Source organism: Apostichopus japonicus, chromosome 21 (assembly GCF_037975245.1).
Source record: "Apostichopus japonicus isolate 1M-3 chromosome 21, ASM3797524v1, whole genome shotgun sequence".
NCBI lineage: Eukaryota > Metazoa > Echinodermata > Holothuroidea > Aspidochirotida > Stichopodidae > Apostichopus > Apostichopus japonicus.
Genome location: NC_092581.1, coordinates 11,831,280 through 11,846,755, shown reverse-complemented (window position 1 = coordinate 11,846,755; position 15,476 = coordinate 11,831,280). Strand labels below are relative to the sequence as shown.

At 38.2% G+C, this 15,476-nt stretch overlaps 1 long non-coding RNA gene and 1 other non-coding gene across 2 annotated transcripts; both read right to left on the bottom strand.

The window, feature by feature from the left end:
- Positions 1 to 7,241: 7,241 nt before the first annotated feature.
- Positions 7,242 to 7,451, bottom strand: LOC139963310 (small nucleolar RNA U3). The gene has a single exon (XR_011791546.1). It is a non-coding gene; the product is annotated as a small nucleolar RNA U3 (small nucleolar RNA).
- Positions 7,452 to 9,725: 2,274 nt separating this feature from the next.
- On the bottom strand, positions 9,726 to 13,311 carry LOC139962834 (uncharacterized). The gene is made up of 3 exons (XR_011791379.1): positions 12,877 to 13,311; positions 11,213 to 11,427; positions 9,726 to 10,290 (listed from the first exon to the last, which is right to left on the bottom strand). It is a non-coding gene; the product is annotated as an uncharacterized lncRNA (long non-coding RNA).
- Between the last annotated feature and the right edge of the window lie 2,165 nt (positions 13,312 to 15,476).

Below are 15,476 nucleotides of genomic sequence, written 5' to 3'. Positions count from 1 at the left end.
CCGACGTCTCTATGTTCCGACAATTTGTTTGGTGGACTCTAATTTTTTTGACCAAATTATTTTGGGGGACTTAATTTTTTGGGCCCCAAATTTTTTTGGGGGGACTCCATATTTTGGGACCAACATTTTTTCTGACCTACCTTTTTTGGGGGGGACACAATTTTTTGGACGCACCAAATTTTTTTCACGAAAAAAAAGTGCCCAAAGTTTGTTATGACCCAAATAGTGCTTGTGACCGAAAATTGCTTGTGACCCGAAATTTAATTGTTTGTACTCAAATTTTTTGGGACCAAAATCAGTTTGGTCCAAAAAAATTTGGGTCCGAAAAAAGTTGGTCCGAAAACATGTTGGTGTCAAAAATTTTGGTCCAAAAAAAATTGGGTCATAAAAATATTTTGGTCTAAAATAATTTGGGTCCGAAAAAGTTGGTCCAAAAACATGTTGGTCAAAAATTTTGGTCCAAACAAAATTGAGTCCATAAAAATTTGGGTAAAAAAAATTAGAGTCCCAAAAAATTGTTGGAACATAGACACGTCGGAACATAGAGACGTCGGAACATAGAGATGTAACCCTATGATCACACAGTCAACAGTCTCGGTGCAAGGGGGCTGGATATCAGTCGTTTGGTTGATTGGTTCAAGCTTTCTTGGGTGACTTTACTTACAAAAAATATCAGTCTTTTAAACTCAGGAAAACCGACCTTGCCTAAGTACTTTTTCAGAAAACTCACCCTAAGATAGAGCCTGAACCCGATTATGGCAAATGTTAATGTCACCGAAATGATACACAGTCAGCCCCAATCCTTCATTTTCCTTCTTTTGAAAGGCGTCGACTTTTCGCTATTTATAAAACATCTGTTGCGCCACTATATAATGCAACAAACTACATCATAGTGCACTTTGTGCCCTACAAAGCGTACACTTCTTATCACGCACAGCAGGAAAAGATAAGCTGAAAACCAGGGCTCGACCATTTTCAGATCAAAATGATATTCTGGAAAAATTATTCATTCATCCATCTCTTCGAGCTTAATCTTTATCATTAAATTCCTTACAGCAATTTGAATCTAGCCAGAAATTGACCCCAATACAGCAATCACGCTTATCATTTTGCCGTATGTAACAGGTTTGCGGGTGTAGGTTCTAAATAGCATGCGCTGCATGTCACAACTCTGCTGCTTTAAGTGTACCGGAAGTCCGGTACTTCTTTACGAGCAGTAGAGAGCATGGGCACGAAAACCAAACAACTTGCTTTCAACCCCAGTCTGGGTTTGTGGGGGTGGAGGGGAGGGGGACAGGTTTCTGTGGGGTCGTTGAAGCCGACTCCAAAGTGGGGGGGGGGGGGGGTCCGGAGGTCCTTGCCAGAAAAATGGAAATATAAAATAAAAATGGTGAATTCTAAGACATATTTAGACTATTAAATTTGGTCTCATAATGTTGGCATATAAGCGGAAGGTTCTGCTAATAACTTTACTCTCGGTATATTTTGAGGTTGAGAAGAATGTGGGGATGGGGAGGGGTGTGCAGCCCCACACCACATGGATACGCGTCTGCCAGCCACCCTTACACCGAATCGTATGACCATGACGGTTTTACGTCAAGGGAGTATCACGAGTCCAGTCGGACAAGAATAGATATGATACATGTACATTTTAATGGTGGATGGACGATCTACTGTTTAATTTTTCATCTGAGCTGAAAAGAAACGATAGATTTCTTTTAAAGAGAAGTCAACGTAACTTAGCAGGCACCTAGGCACGAAAAGCTACCAAACTACTGATCCACTCTGAACCCCAGCCCCCCCCCCCCCCCCTTGCATCGACTGGCAGACTATGTGGTCAACGTCAAAATGTTGTATCACAAAGCCCTTAGAAAGGTAAACGGATACCACATATGATCTAGACTGTGTGATCATCGTCATACGTTTATCACAAGGCCCTTAGAAAGGGCACAGATATCACGCATGATCTAGACTGTGTGATCATCGTCAAACGTGTATCACAAGGCCCTTAGAAAGGGAACATATATCACGTATGATCTACGCCAAAAGGCAGAGAGTCAAAGTCTGTCACCAGCACTGCAGGACATTCCTTTTAACAAGCAGCTGCTTGCCATGTATATAGTGAAGCCTCCTATCCTCACCTGTTCCGTACAGTATAGTATTAGCCTATAGTATACGTCACGAACGACTATCGTCTTCCATACAGTATAATACGCTACACGCGTTGCACTTTCCTGCATATTGTACATTTTCAGTGAATCCACTCTTTCAAAGTGTCTATACATACACGCGTCGTGCTATACTCACTGTCTTCAAGTGCCGATATGCAAATTTTAATCCATTTACATCTGTCAGAATCTGCATCAGCTGTCTTTAGTGTTTAGCTACAGTTGGCGGGAACCTATTAGCATTTTCTTGATTCCTGATATGGAATATCTGGAGTGGGTTTGAATACAAGTTATGCCATATCATCGCGAGCAAGTATGCGCCGTGAATAGAAAAGATTTTTTCGACGTTTTGCCTAAACATGCATGTAAAGTAGATCTTTCTTCTTCGGGTCGAAGTGAGAGGTTTTGATGCTGCTCTTTAAAATGATCCCCTGCGTCACAGTCCAGATGTTAACGAACCCGCGTCCGTATGGAAAGCCATTTTAACATTTAATCGGGAATTTTAGATACCTTAAATTGCTTTTTATTTTAGATATCCAAACTTCTATTTCAGATATCTAAAATTAAGTTCGAGATAACTTAAATTTAATTCGAGATATCTGAAATTCTAATTCAGATATCTGAAATTGAATTCGAGATTTCTGAAATAGAATTCGAGATATCTGAAATTGAATTCAAGATATCTGCAATTCTATTTCAGATATCTGAAATAGAATATCAGATATCTCGAATTCAATTTCAGATATCTGATATAGAATTGCAGATATCTCGAATTCAATTGCAGATATCTCAAATTCAATTTTAGATATCTGAAGTAGAATTTCAGATATATCGAATTCAATTACAGATATATCGAATCAATTGCAGATATCTGAATTCGAGATATCTGCAATTGAATTCCATATATCTGAAATGCATATGCAGAAATTCCCGATTAAATGTTAAAATGGCTTTCCATACCGCTTTCGTATGGAATGGCTTTCGTATGGAATGGCTTTCCGTATGGAAAGCCATTTTAACATTTAATCGGGAATTTCTGCATATGCATTTCAGATATATGGAATTCAATTGCAGATATCTCGAATTCAATTTCAAATACGTCTGTCACCTGTGCAGCTCTTCTGCTATTTGCTATGCACAGCCCGTACCGTATAGCCTGTCGTGCATAACATGTATTCTTCTCATGTCTTTTACAGTGATCATGTATAGACTGGCAGTGTTTCTACATACATACTTTGGGCAGGTCCATGGGCCTCGCCCCCTCCCCCCCGTGGACGTACTGTCCCCGTCCCCAATTGGGCCTCGACCATGCATGTTTACAAACAAAACGTTTATATAAATTACGGAGCAAAAATATTGTGCTCCTTAATTAAATGATAGGTGCCTACCTAGTTAGATTTCCTGGCTACGAGCCTGCTTTCTTGCCTCCAATTGAGTATATCATATCAACGCCCCCCTTCCATATTCAATTAAATTGGACAGGTTCAGATCTAGCATATATATATATATATATCCGTTGCATGCGCGGCGTATACGGTATAACCTATATAGTTCGATATAGTTCTGTATGAAACCAAGTGAGCGAGAAATAGTTTGCCCTATTGTGAGACATAAACCCTTTGCATGTACGATCGACCTGTAATAACAACATTCTTGTTTCATAGTGCAACGTTCACTCTTCGTTGAAGTCAGTTGTACCAGTTATGTTATTATGATCACTCATTATGTATGGAGCAAAATTATGGAGATAATTTAGCCGTTTTGATCCGTATAGGATTCGCTTGATTGAGGAAGGACTCGATGCATATTAAGAGATGGATGTGTGCATTAATGTTGATAAAAGGTCATAATTCCACAGTGATGTCAGAAAAGATCACACTAACCTTCGTTTAAACTCCAAACAAGCTCCCAACCACCCCTTGTGGCCAACGCAGGGGTTCATACGACCGACTAAGGGGACCCTATGTTTGACCTCAAGATAGAGGGGTCGAGATACAGGTATAGGATCCCGTGCACAATTATGTTATCGGACTCCCATTTGATACTCATCATATATCCCATATTTTCCCATGCGCTTCCGTATTTTCCGGGCCCCCAAAATAATTGATGCCCGTCCATGCAACTGTAACCCCCTAGACATCTGCCCTCGTCAGCCCCCACCCCACCCCCTCTAGACCCAATGAATATTGTCAGTTCCACTGTACGGGTCTTACACGTTCGCCGCAATTACATACCCCGGAAATTGTTTTCGTCAGGTGCTTAAACATTTGAACGGATCCAGTGACGTAATCATGACATATGTTAATGTTGCAGCAGAGAAACACTAACAACTGCTACATGGAAATGAATATTCATAACGTCTTTTTCCATCCTATATAGTCTCTGATGTGATCACATCGCTACTGCTTCACAGTCAAAAAACTGTTATAGCTGTTGGGGTAACAACACAGAAACCAAAACCTAAGCTTTCCTATCAGCCATTATTATTAGAACTTTACCTTCTGCAGTTGTATTACTGGCAAAAAGCTTATTATATCTACATGTATAAAGGGAGGTCCCTCTTCCTACATTCTTTGGAAGAGTGAAAATTAACTCCGTTAGAGTGAAACTTCACTACATTCGTTTTACTCTTCTTCTGTTTTAGAGTAAACTGTGAATTCCCTCATTGCTTGAGTTCGACTGTCTGACCAAAACTTCTTTTTTTGTCTTTTGATGTTGAGACATAAACAAAATAAAAACAGCAAATTTGGGAGAACACATGAAACAAATGGCCCCAGCCAGAGTTTCAATTGGAGGCAATTTTGCATATACAAGTGCAATATATTTGAACTCATTTCATCGTTATAACTCATGCTTACATTAGTTAGTAATTTCACGGAGTATTGGGTGGATAAATGTACATAATTATAGCGAGATTTTACATAAAGGAAAATCCAGACTTGGGTAAATTTCTACCATATTTCGTGATCAATTCCTTGCTCTTCTCTTATATATCTCTAGAGTTTGTGTTCTAAATAGACTATCTATCAGGATATATCCGTTAAACGCACACATCCACATGGTACAGTATATAACCATCTAAGCAATATATACCCATACACTGCAAAGCAGAATGCGACATTTTTAATTTCCCTCAAATGATATATTATTTGCCAAGATGCAAGCTTATCGTGATTGAATTGAAATGAGCTCAATTTACTTAAAAATCTTTCTGACATATTTCAGCTCATTTAAAAAACCACTAAAATTACTTCTTCCTTCTGATTGTTATAAGGAAGCTCATTTAAGTGAACGAAACGATCGTCTAAAAGATAATAATATTAATAAAAGAAAATAACAAAACTAATACAACCAAATTAAAAAAAAACCTTCCTCTGTCGTACAAAAAAGAAAAAACTTCCTTTTTGGTTTTTACTTTTATCAAGAAATTCTCAATCTATTAGTTTTACGGTTGATACAAATTTCAATTTGTGTCTCAAGCTAAGATCTGTGAAAAATATCACCTCGAGGTGATTGAGCGCCACGTGGAAGACTGAAGACAGGAAAGGAACGTCAAAAGGCAATTATAAAACCGATTGTCACTTAAAAGGGAGACGTCAAACTATCTAGAAGTTCGAAAGCAGTCAGGCTTGAATATTTAGTTTCAAATTGCGCACTTAGAGTTGATGGCATAGGAAACAATGATCAAACAAGGAAAAGTTTGATGTAAATGAAAAAAGAAAAGAAAAAAATGAAATAAATTTTGAAATATATATATATATATATGTATATATATATATATATATATATATATATATATATATATATATATATATATATATATATATATATATATATATATATATATATTGCCCTTCTTCAGTTGCTTCATAAATATCATAAATACGCTCATATGCTAGCTACTCAAGCACAAGTGAATTCGACGCCCTCCCGTCAGTTAAAAAGTCATAAACTAAATTTTCAATGCAATTACAATTTTTATCAACTTGAACGAGCAGTGGCTCTTGGCCCTCAGCTGAATGGTTGACATGTTAAACAAATGCCGTCACGCATAATAATGACTGCGTAATATAGAAATGTCCAAATGACTGAAAACCAAATTGAATTTGCAGACCTTCAACACCCCAGCTCCGCTTTTGGTTTCAATACAAGATGAAAAGTTATGCAGTTCTATGGTTGGCAAGCCTAGAGTGGTAAATCCTGCGTTGGTTTATGAAACATATTTGACTTTTTGAGCTATAATAGAACTAACATGTAACGGGATGGGAACCGTGCCGGACAAAACCTCGTCCTGGTCACATGGTCAGAGTGCAGTCTGCATTAAACAGACAAAATTACAAGTCTAATAAAAAATATGTCTTTGTCAAGTGACTTCACTCTCGATCCGACTAAGATCGAAAAGACGTATATAAACAGCATAGACAGTTCTAAGCATCCAACACATCAGTAGTATAATGTATGAGGACAAAATAACAATGTTACCGTCATTCTATTAAACACCTTTTACTTTGAGTGATTTTACAAAAAGAACATATATTTCTTTTACTTTAAATTTCACATAAACTTAGTGATCAAACATCAACCTTTTCTGACATTCTGTCAATTTCTCATACACATGTAGTTCGTTGTAGGCCTATTTAAAACCAATAGAAGTATATACCGAGTCACACTGTAATGCTAACAACGAGAAACCAGTTTGGATCCCTGACTTACGAAATGGCTAATATCTGTATTATAACATATATCATCGGTAACTTATGCAAATGAATTACAGTTCTGATGTCTCAATCCTTTTTATCGTTGGTTACTCCTTTAAATTACTTATATTTTCCCACTTTTAAGAGTCCGATTTTCAGTAACATGCGCTCTGTAATAAATTCCATTCATTGTTAGGGATAGAACATTGAAATACAGTGTTATGCGCAGTTTGAAGAGGTCAGATGATCAGTACTGAGTTGTCTACGTAACATTATGTTTCGTCATAACATTATTTATGATGGTTAGGAATGTGCGAGCATTATTGGAGCACGCATTTTTACATTGTTTACTAAGAATAACACTACTATGTTTGCAGCCACTCTGAATATGTCTCTCTCCTCCAGAACTCCGAAGAGCAGAGGAACGGTCATCAATGATCAGAAACAACGAATTAACGCTGTTTCTGATCCACTTCACGCTCAGAGAGAGACATTGTTACTCGTCATCGTGGTTGCAACTCCAAACAATTCTAATCACTCGTAATAACTTACGAACTATAGAAATGATCCTTGGAAGTATAGTAGTAAAGATTCAATAGGCGTAAAATATGAACCTATCGTTTAAAGATGTACTTTCCCCCGTAGTGAAATACTGTATGGTGTTTGTATTCAAATCAGATAAACGATGCAATATTTCAATGTTCTATCCCTAACAATGAATGGAAATTATTACAGAGCGCATGTTACTGTAAATCAGACTCTTAAAAGTGGGAAAATATAAGTGATTTAAAGGAGTTATCAACGAAATCGTAGATCATCTCTACAAAGGAATGTCAATTTGAGATGAAATGGGGGTGTAGGCGGTTTTACACTATCTAACGCAACGTAGTGGCCAAGAACCTGATGTATTTTTAAGGGAGGGCCCGAAGAACATAAACTTATAGCATACTCCTCATGGTGAAACATAATTGCACCTATTAGGTGAATTGAGTGTACTTTTAATAGTAAGAAAGACTTGCGTAGGTTCTTATGACCAACTAGACCGGTTTCTGCTCTCAACTTTTATAGGAGGAGCTTCATCAGTAGTAAGCCTTTGAATTGTTTATATTCGGCATGAGCGTCTCGTTCTCAAAATGCATCTATTTTCTGTGCACGAGTTTTTATGGACTCATAGTGCATCTATAAGAGCATCTAAAAGAGCTTCGTGTGAACCTTGAGAGTCAGCTGATTCTTCGTTAGTACGAAACCTTGAGTTAACAAGTAAATCTTTGAGATTTTGGGCCCTTTTGTAGGCAAGAATCGGTTCTTTTGGAAACAGTTTGGATAATCCCGCGTGTTGCGAAATTAAGTGCCAATGTTTCAAAAGTGCTTTTTTCAAATGCGTGGTTTTGATGTGGGGTGTATAGGTAAGCTTGAACACCAGTGGTGGTTCCTTTTGTTTAGGATTGGTAGTGAGGTATTGCCTACGGTTTTCAAATTTTATGCCTTTAGTGGCTGTGGCAATTTCCTCTTTCTTAGAGTTACGGAGTAACAGTTTCTCTGTGAACGCATTCTTTTTCTCTAAGAAGTCAGTCTCGTTTTTACAGAGACGTGCGTATCGTAATATTTCCCCTTTAATGAAGCCTTTAAAAGTGGCAAGTGGGTGTGCAGAGTTTCTGTCGAGGTATTGGAAGGTTTCCGTGGGTTTGGTGTGGACTTTAGTGTCTAATAACCCATTGGTTTCGAACCTTGTACCTTTGAAGATTTTCAAATCTAGGTATGTTACCTCGGTGTTTGATATTTCTACCGTAAACTTTAAGAAGCGGTGAATTTCATTCAACCTTTTTACTAAGTGTTCAAGTTCCTGATGTGTACCGTCGTAGAGCAATAGAATGTCATCTCTATAGCGGAGCCATTTTAAGATTTTATTATCTGTCGGTAAAATCTGGTTTTCAAGTCTATGCATGACGATATCGCAGATTTCCGGAGAGGCTTGGCTACCCATGGCGCAACCGATCTTTTGTAGATAGAATTGGTTATTGAACTCAAAACAGTTTCTTGTTAAGATGAGTTCAATTAGTTTGCGCATGGATATGGAAGATATTTTATTTATTCCATATTCGCTTTGTTCCGTCTTTTCATAGACTTCTTGACATATATCTAATGCCTCCTCTTGGGGAGTATTGGTATACATGGCGACGACATCGAGTGTAGCGAGTACTACCGTTTTTGGTAACGGGGTGGCTTCCAAAATTTGCAGAATGTGATTTGTGTCTTTCACATAAGTGCTTTGTTTTATTACAATAGGAAGCAAGAAATAGTCCACAAATTCCGATATTTTTTCGGTCGGTGATCCGTTTCCACTTATTATCGGTCTACCGGCAAATTTTGAGTTAGCCGGGGGTGCTTTATGAATTTTGGTAGCACATATATGACCGGTGTGCGGATCTTGTGGCTATATGGTGACAAGTACTCGAAGGTGCTTTTATCGATCTCTTTTGCAGAGAACATATCAATTAGTGTTTCCTGGACTAAACTTTTAGTTTGAAACGTCATATCACTCTTTAACTTTTCGTAGTGGTGACTAGCTAATTGCCTTTCAAATTTCGGCTTGATAGTCTGAGTGATTCAATATAGCAATGCCTCTACCTTTATCGAAGGGTTTGAAAATAATATAGCGGTCGTTTTTAATTGCATATAGTGCAAAACGTTCTGCCTTACACTGAAAACTTAAATTGGTTCACCGACTAACATAACGTTAGTCCATCTGGTGCCTCTCCCGACTAACATAGCCTTAGTCAGTTGCTATACCGACTAATTTATTCCTTAGTCAGTTGGATTTCTTAGTCGGTCATCTTAGTCCGTCAGCTTAGTCGAGTTACATTAGTTGGTGACATTAGTCGGTCTTTACCGACTAATTTATATGAGCCACCGACTAGTTTATAGCAGGTTTTACATTAGTCAGGATGGTGCCTCTCCCGACTAACCTTTCTTAGTCGGTATCGACTGACTAGTTGCACTGACTAGAATCACTGAAAGAATTAAACCCGACTAGTTTCACTGACTAGCATCACTGAAAGAAAAGAGAGCATAAGAAACACAAATAATGTGTACGTTGGCAGTATTTATTTCTGATAAAACTTCTGATGTCTACAAAGGCTGACTTTCGACAGATAGAGAAGAAATCACTGTAAACAAAAATCTGAAAATATGATTTTATTCCAACGAAGTTAAGACAAGTTAATGGATCAAACATGAATCGCAAAAGTATAGCACTGCACAATAATGCAAAGTTGAATCTTGGGCAAGGGTTCCTCATGACTTTCGTTTTAAAGTGGTACCCCAAATCGACACCAGTTAAGTCTTCACGAACAAAGAGTGTTTCTCTTAACTACAAATGGCCTCCCACTTGTCTTCAGGAAGCCAAAATCTGCACCATTATTGACCTGTGAACAGAAAATATGATATACGTATAAGCACAGATACAGATATAGCACATGATAACTCACATTATCATAAACATACATTTACATTAAAATTTTATAACATATTGGGAGGTATACATTTAAATCTAGGTCCCTCAAATTATAAGCCAGGAATAGCAGCTTTACCAAATAATTATTAGCTTTGCACAGCATAACACCGAGTTATTTTTCAAAGCTTAATAATTATGTTAATCATGTTAATAATGATCCCAATAGACCGGGAGCCCAGAGTATATATCATAAAGTGATACCTATCATTTTCCTGTAGGTTTCAACTGGTCAAATCATGAACTCACCTAGGTCAATGAGGGGATGGGCATATTGGGGGTCTACTGGCAGGGGTACCCACCAATACAAATTACTGGCAATGCCCATCCCTTGTATCTGAAGTCCTAACCAACATTTTCCAGTAGGTTTCAAGTGGTTACCTAATGAGCTGACCTAGGTCAGCCGTGAGGGGTCATTTATAGATCACTGGCAGGGGTACCCCACCACCAATAATTACTGGCGACGGCCATTTGTTGCTCTTGGGGCTATACCTTACACATTGTTCTTACTTTGATGTGGTTACCATGAAAGCTGCTCTAGGTTAGCTATTAGGTGACTTTAAAATTGCTCTCCCAGCCACATCCACCACAGTCGGTTTGCCAGTCGTCAGGTTTCCTATACAGGAATGCATTGTGAACATTGTGATGTACCAGGCAATTGGTTACCTTCCCAGCTAACCAAACCCTCTGGACTCCCGCTCTACAGATCAGTGAAAATTTGACCAAACTTATGAAGCTTGCACGTAAATGATATACTAGACTGTTTTTTTTTTAAAACAGGTTATGAAAAGTATCTTAAATATCATTAAACAGTTGGGTACAATAGTTAAACTCACTCTTCCATCTTTTTTCTCTATGGTACTTGTTCCTTTGCTTTTTGGACTCTTGGATAAACTCTTTTGTTCTGTGAAGGGTACCATTATATCATCTTAAAACATGTCTTTAAGCCATATAGAGCACAGTTCTCCTCTTCTGTTGTTGCCTCCACACTGGTGTCGTACATCACAGGAAAGCTCACCCTTGACTTAGATATTTGGCTTTTCAATTCCTGCTGGAAAAAAGAAACAGCAAAGTATTCATCATTTGAAAAAAAAAATAAATAAAGTTGTCACCACAAAGTTATGTGAGATTTGCTTCCACTATAGTCTCAAAAAACAATCCCAAAGTTTGAAGCAGACTGTATAAAGCTGAAAATTTGAACGAGAGTGTCATCACCATTGCAACCAGAATCAAATGCCCAGAATACAGAGATAATAAAACATGGGCTAAATCTTTGTTTGTTTTTATGATCTTTAAAAATATAAAATTTTAGAAACAGAAATGCACTGAGCCAACTTATTTATAGGCCTAATCGTTTTTAGTTGTTATTTTGCTTGCTCAAATAACAAGCCTGTTTAGACCTAGGCTAGAGGAGAATTAGTACTTTGTTACACTAAGTTTGTCTTCGGTCGTTTTGATTTAGTCTTACTAGTAGTACTAAAGTATATAATGGACCGGCGAAGACTAGAGAATACCCAGAGATTTAGCAACTGCGTTAAACTGTATCATCTGATCTATTATTTACGCCAATGAGTTTCATTCAATCTAGGATCAAAAAGAGAAAACTAATTAATCTTAACCTTTAAATTTTGCTACTAAACAGATATGCTTGAATTACAAATAAATGTCAAAAAACATCATAATCTAAGAATCGATGCATATACATATACATAAACAGAATAATTTGAATTCGCGCAAGTGAACCCTGCACTACATTGGACAGAAAAAAAAAACGTGCAATTAGACCAAACTAAACATACTAAATTTTCCGTTACTTCTACATAAACTATCAATACAAATACAACAACTTACTCTTTTGGCAGTATACTAAAAGCACATGTTATAATAACTTCAGACTATCAAGCTTTCCTGAGAAAAAACGGTTAATACTTCTTACAGTAAGCAAGTCGACCGTGAAGGAATGTCGCAATTGTTTCCTAGGCGTGACCGGAAATTAAATACTAAAAAATGATAAATGAAAAGGTTAAATAGAACTGAAGCGTGCATCCTGACTGCTCGCAACATATAATACCGTTGACTAGCCAACAAAATTTGTTCAGCCTACTGTGACTGTACGTTTGAAGGTCTAGCCTTGCTTATTCAATATCACAAAACCTACCCATTTAGATTCACATGGGAAATTACAGGAAATCTTTACCAAATGAGTGTAGACTTCAAATAAACTATTGAGCCTTATAGTTCCATCATTTGTTTGGGAATAAATTAGAAGATTATGTGCCACTGTTCAATCTAGCCCAATACACACATAACACATTGTTAATTGGTGTTTAGAATGCACACTTTAGTGTTGAGAATGCACTGCAGTACCCAGTAGAAGCCTATAGGCTACTCACTGTCATTGCACTTGTGTATTGCGAAACGCCAACGTGACAACGGTAGCGTTACACTAACCATAATACAGTACTTGTGCCAGTGGCCTAACAATTAACTTTAATTTTACCTTCAAGTTAAAGGAATAACAGGTAGGCCGATGATGCAGTTAATACCTCCATTCTTCTAAAGACCTTCTTGGGTGATTTACGGTTGAAAGTTGCTTAGAGTGATCGTATGAAACTATGCCAAGCCCAGCAAGCTGCCGTTGCCTCTCGGTTTCCAAGTTGAATCGAATTGGGTTAAAATACATTAGTCCGTCGACACCGACTAAGCTACGATTATGGCGTAAATCGGGTGTCCGTATCGTTCTTAGTCCATGGGTTAAAATACCTTAGTCCGTCGCCACCGACTAAGCTGCGATTATATTTTCCTTAGTCAGTGTAAACTAACTAAGAAGCAGCGATGAAACGAAGATTTTTGCTAGTCCGTGTGCATTGACTAACGTTACAGACTAAGTTAACGTTAGTCCGTGGCAATATTGACTAGTTTATTTTTTCAGTGTATGTGTGTTGCTATTGGCGTTTCGGATAGTAACACTTGCCAATTCGGTTTGTGTTGCTTCCAAGTAGTCCTCTAGGTTTTTACTAAAAGTCATGTTAGGTGACCATGTAGAAGGTAGACGGAATTTTGTAATCCCTTTTTGCATGTTATTCTGCATGATGAAGCGGATTCTCATTTTTCTTTTTAGGTCTTTTAATGACTTGAGAAGATCACTTCGTTTAGGTTTTACTGGAGTTGCTATGAACTTCAGACCTTTTCCCAACGCAATAAACTCTATATTGGACATGTTTCTGTCTGATAGGTTCTTTACGAACTTTTTTAGTGTTTCTGCTTCTTTTCGAAGATTTTGGGCTTTTGAGTGACTACGTATAGTCTGTAGCTCCCTGTTGGTGGTGCGGAATTTTTCGGAGCTTTTATTAGCTTTCACTGAACGGACAAATTTACGTCTTTAAGATGACGATGAGAGAGGTTGAGAGAGAGAAAGTACATTTTGCATGTTTGGAGGAGAGGAAGTAGCTCTTTCTAGAAAATTTGTTGGCCCTTAAAAGGGCCGTTTTTCTCGAGCAACTCCTACTTCTACCTTTTATAAGGTTGCTTTCTGTTCCTGGCCTTTGGTCGGCGTGCCACTCTGGTCTCCTCTCTTTTCGCTGACTTCTGGAGGATGGTCTTCAAAAGCATTTGTGCCTCAGGAGCTTCCAGTGTTGACTCTAAGTCTGTCTCAGCTCTAGATCTCTTCTCGAGAAACCTGTCCCGTTGCCTTTTAGCTTGGCGAGATAACTCTTCTCTCCAGATTCTGCGGAGGTTCCTGCCTGCTCGTTGGAGTACCTGATTCCAGGAATCAGTAAACTCCTCCGAGTGGTTCAGTTGCGCCGGGAGTCTGGGTGGGTTTCTCTGAACCTTGAGTTGGTGATAGGTAGCGTTTTTATCGCCGTCTATCCGGGATATCTCTGTAGTGAGAGTGATGAGATTGGACTGGAGCCCCTTCAACGTCTCTGCGTGGCTTTTGACCTTCTTGTAGGTATCCTCTTGCAGTTTGGTCCTGTTGTCGTTCCTTTTAGTAGAAGTTCTTTGCCCACACGGCAAAGAAGTGCATAGTAGTGCCTGTAAATGTAGAACACATGTCACCTAGGTACTTAAAATTTCTTTAACTTCGCAGTGAAGTATACGGTATAAGCCTAATGGATAAGTACGGTGCAATCGTTATTTTATTCTACAAGGCGCCGACACAAGGAGAAAGCAAATAGATGAGGTCAGTATCACTTCTCAGATATGAAGAATATATATATATATGCTCAGTAACCATCCTGTTATCATGAATAACCATAATATATATGAACAAATATGTCATCAATATTCATAGCCACGCCTACTAGTGAATATAGGTAGTACTTAATTTCCTCGCACCCAATTATTCAGTAGTATGGAAGTTGATTGTTGTCTTTAAGAAAACGTGCATAACATCTCCATTTGAGTCAATATAATCATACAGATTTGTCATACCTTCGTGTACCTATACCCACCCGTACTGTTATGTGACCTGTAAAAGTTTGATATCATTAATATATACGGGGCTGTAGCCACTGCGTGCTTGGGGGTACGAGCCTCCTCCTCCTTCTCCTCCTCCTCCTCCTCCTCCTCCCACAACCGTCTTCCAAATGACTTACATGTTATACAACACACGCACGCAAAGTCGTTTAAACTGGTATATAACATTGCAGTTGTGCTGCACCCAAATGTAGTTACAATGACGGAACGATAGCGCCATTTTGCATCTAACTTCCATTCCTTCCATAACATAGCAACATACTGAAGCTGAAAGCTTATACCGATTTTGTTGTTTAATCAAAATTGGAGAGGATGTCTCTTCCCTTTAGACTCCTCCCATGACGGATCGCCAGCATAATTTCTATGGTGCAGGAAGGGCATAAATGTGCATTTATATTCTAATTTATTCATACAATTCCTGAAGCATATGTAACAAAGCCTGCGCAGATTTTACATGGTATCATGAAAAATAATATCAATACAAACGTTAAATAACACTTACAACTCTTAATTTTTACATGGGGACAAAAAGTTGGCTTTACCCTACTCTCATCACGGAAGCTGGATCCGCCCCTGCTCACGGCGGTATATCTCCCCACTATGACTGCTCCAGCTTTTACG